This window comes from Hylobates moloch, unplaced genomic scaffold, assembly GCF_009828535.3.
Source record: "Hylobates moloch isolate HMO894 unplaced genomic scaffold, HMol_V3 SCAFFOLD_3072, whole genome shotgun sequence".
Taxonomy (NCBI): Eukaryota; Metazoa; Chordata; class Mammalia; order Primates; family Hylobatidae; genus Hylobates; species Hylobates moloch.
The window spans coordinates 1,614-5,897 of NW_026655347.1; the positions used below are offsets into that span (position 1 = coordinate 1,614).

Here is a 4,284-nt window from a genome sequence, read left to right on the forward strand (position 1 = left end):
TTGAGGGTAGGAATGGGATTTTCTTCATCTCTGATCCTTGACAGTTTCTGGCAGAGTTCCTGACACCCAGTAGTTAAAAATAATAAATGTTTGTTGAATGAATGAATGACTTAATGAATGGCTAATTTCATAATAAATTCATTTGGATTTTAGAATTTACTTGGGAAAAATGTGATAGATAATTGACCATGGGTCGTGCTGTTTGTAATTGCAATGTTTTTATTTTTCAAGCCAAATATTAATTATCTAACCTAGTCATGCTGTTTCTTAATGACTTTTAAACCTGTACCACTATGAATACAAGACTGCACGAAGTTTTAACAGTCTCCAAGTAGTTCATAATTAAAGACCAAGTGATTCAACTCACTGTCACAATCAGTGCCTTTGTTTATAGCTTAGTTTTCATCTCTGTATAGATAACCAAGAAAAAAAAGCTAACAAACCACAGAAAACAAAATCTGATGATAAAGAAGTATGAAAAAGTATCTCACCACCCATTCTGTGTCTGAATGACTAGTAATGAAAGGGAAAAGTGTCAGTAGCCACTCAAGTTAATCAATATACTGACTCATCTACTCAACAAATTCTAGATGAATCAGAGGTCTTTGTGTTTCAAAGTTTATGACTCATATCTCTTAAACTCTGTGGACCTAATCACAGAAACTAAACAGGGGAGAAAATGAAATGATCCAAATCCAATCTTTGAGCAGTGCAAGGAAAAAAGAAACTTTCTGAATTAGAAGTCATCTTCTTCTAGAGGCTTAACAGTTTCAGATGGATTTCTCCAGTTATCTATCTAAGAGAGATCAGTCTGTATCCAATTTCTCCTTCTGTCACAAAACACAACAGTTTATTTTTGAGATCAAAATGATGTTGCCTTATATTAGAAAGTGATTGTAGTTATTAAGGTGTTTTGAAAGTCTTTTGTTTACTGACTATGAACATTCTGGGAGATGATTTATCTGTTAGATTGACTTTTGAGAAAAGAACTGGAATACCTGGTTATACAAACATGGAAGTCCCCTAAAATTATATCCCACAGGTCTACTGCTCTAGATTCTTCATTGTGAATACACTCAAATCTCACTAATTAGGCTAGTAAAAAGTCAATATAGCAGAAAGTATTTCTCTTTCTTTCTTCCTTTCTTCTTTCTTTTTTTTTCAGAGACAAGTAAATATTTGTTTTGGTGCCTTTCTTCCTATGTGTATTTCAAGTCTTTTTCAAAACAAAGCCCTAGGAATCTCCAGATTCAATTATGTCCCTGGGCTCGTCGACTGCTGCAGGAGTCTTAGGAAGCTTTATACAAATGCTAGAGCTACTCATTTACCAACATTAAACCTGGGATAGAAGATGCAGCAAAGCAGGACTCCTTCCCCCACAGAATGTGCTGATTTCAGACGAGGCAGCAGCCACAATGTAGAAAACGCTGGGAATTTTTCCTTGGAACTGGGCTGTGATGAGAGGTGCTTGCCATGAACATAAGCTACTGTCTTTTCTTTGACCCTTCCTTTCCAGGTTTTGAAGACAAAGCAGGAAATAATCTTCTCTGAAGATACTTGATAAAAATTCCCAAAAAACAAAAACACATGCTTCCACTTCATTGATAAAAATTACTGCAGTTTGGCACCTGGGTCTAGTTCAGCTGGCAGATGAGCTGATTGATGCAGTCACCCTGATAGCCAGGTGTGCCCATCTCGTTGAGAAAGCCCACTCTATTTTTGGTAGCATGATGGGCCACTGAGAGGTGGAAAGGGCACAAGAACCATAAGATCTCCTGGAAATGCTTCCCTGGGAAGGCAATTTCATAAATGAGGTCTTCCAAGCAAATGACACCAACCTTCCCCAGGTGCTCCTCAATCACTGTGTTGTCGGTCAGAGGGGATGGTCTTATTCTTGACCTTGGATTGTCCACGTTTCAAAATGAGTTCCCAGACAGACTTCAGATTTGGAAATCCCCAGGTCACATAAGGTTCCACTATACACAGCATTTTTAGGTTCTGGGGGGTGACTTTCATAAAGACACCACTAAAAATTTTCTTTAGGTGAAGTCTTGCAATGGTCTGCACCAGTAAACTCGTGCCATCAATCCTTTTGATGCATACAACAAAGGCCAAGGAATGTTTATCTGGCAATTCCAAGTCATGAGGTTTCACTTCTAGTTGTCTGAGATGCACCTTGTCACATTTCTGCCACCAGGAATCATGCAGGAATTATTCCAGTTGCTTAAACCTTTGCCCTTTTCCTTTCCTCTGCTCCTTCTTTGCCAAAAGTGCCTGCTTTGCCTGGATGGCTTTGAGGGCTTGATAAACCTTCCTCTTTTTCAGGAGATTTTCTGGAACCAAAGGGATTTTTCTTTGCTCTTGCTCTGCCATCTTTCTAGTGTGGCAGCTACTCGCAGAAAGTATTTCTTAAGAGCTGGGCTTCATAAGCTATAGAGAGGCAGTAGAGAATAGTGGCTAAAAACATGGTGTCTGAAATTGAGCTGATATGGATGCAAATCCCAACTTGAATTCTTAATGTTTGTATAACACTATGTAAGTCCCTCAACTATGAAGTGGGGATATTAATAATGCCTGCAAGATTAAGTGAGAAAAATGTAAACAGTGCTAACCAAAGTACCTAGCACTTAGTGAGTTCTCTGTAAGATTTAATAATTGTTATAGTAGCTGTTAGTAAGGCTGTATCTCTGCCTTTCCCATGCTCACTTCCTGGTCAGCAGTCTGTCTCATCTATGGATTCTTCCACCATCCATGTCCTTTGGAGGCTCATTTGACTGTCCCTTTCTCTAGGCAACTGCCCTTTTTTTCCTCTTCACTATTCACACTGGGCTTGGACCCACAGCTGGCCTTGCGCTTGTTTCTTTAGATACTCTCAGTGGCCACCACCCTCTGCCTAGCTCATGCTGATCCTGCTGGTAAGTGATCTTCAATCTAATTCTAATTTCCCTCTAGACCTCCACCAAACTTCCCTAACCACATCTCTAACCAAGGCCTTTAACCTGAGGAAGATGAAGAAACATGCATGAACAGAAGCAAGAAGAGGGTCTAGTACAAGTCTTCCCAAAGTATATTCTGCAGAATGCTAACGCTGCAAGTTCTTATACAAGAAAAGATAGCTTTTTTTCTGGTAAAATAATTTTGGAAAATTTTACATACTATTTGTTCCTGCAGATTCGCAGTGCACCTTATTATTTAGTGACTTGGACAAACGGTGGCACAGAAAATTAACTCTTTCAGCTCAAAGACATTTTTGGAAATACCAGCATAGCTCATGTTCCATGCCCATTGTAGTCACTTAGGAGCTACTATAGCAAACATTGGCAGTCCCTGTGGCAAAGAGAAAAGACAGCTCTGGAGGGTATGATATTGACAATTAATTGCTCTTCCCAGAAGTGGTATGTGTTACTGCCACTAACCACTCATTGTTTTCAGTCATCTGGCTCCACAAAACCATAAAGAAGCCAGGAAATGCCATCTTAGCATCTGTATAGGAGGGGGAGAAGTAGAAACATGTGGTGAACAGTATTAATGACTGCTGCACTGAACCTCAATATTCATATCTATAAAATGGGAGAAAAATAGCCTTTTATGAAGACTAAGTGAAATACAAAAATAAAATTTTTTTATAAAGTGAGAAGTGCTATGCACAGGTAAAGGATCATTACCCAGTTAATTCATGGGATTTCTGCTTTGTGAGATCAGGATCAGAACATGAGCCGCAAATGAACTGCATGGAAGTGTGGGTAGCTGGGATGGTGGCAAGTATAACAGGACAAAGAAGGATGGGGACCTAATAAGACAAAGTTATGGATAATGGCCAAACAAATTGCAGTGATAAGAATTATCTTTTAAAAAAATGAAGAAATTTTCTAGACAAAAGTAACCTTCTGTCCACCGTGTCCAAAAGATCACATATTGAAAATGAGTATATCTGAGTTAATGATGTTTTACCATAATTGCTCATTGAATTAAACCACAAAGGAAATCCTGTTTCTATTCAGAAATATGATCTTCATAGACAATTTCTCCTCAGGCAGACTCTAGATGCTGTTTGCATTTACAAAAATACATTAGCTGTCATCTATCCTTCTTTTTTTCCCCACATAGAAATTATACAACAAAAGCTTTTCAAGAGGGAATACATTTGTACCACCTAATTCTTAACACTTTAGAGCAGATTTCAATAGTATGGATTCAGGAAATGCTATGGTCCAATTCCATTTGTCATCATTTATTCGTCCCCTAACAAACATGATCTGCATCTACTTGAAAATGACATGTATT

General features: G+C 38.4%; 1 pseudogene; it reads right to left on the minus strand.

Moving 5' to 3' along the window:
* Positions 1-1,634: 1,634 nt before the first annotated feature.
* On the minus strand, positions 1,635-2,388 carry LOC116465116 (large ribosomal subunit protein uL30-like 1; annotated as a pseudogene).
* Between the last annotated feature and the right edge of the window lie 1,896 nt (positions 2,389-4,284).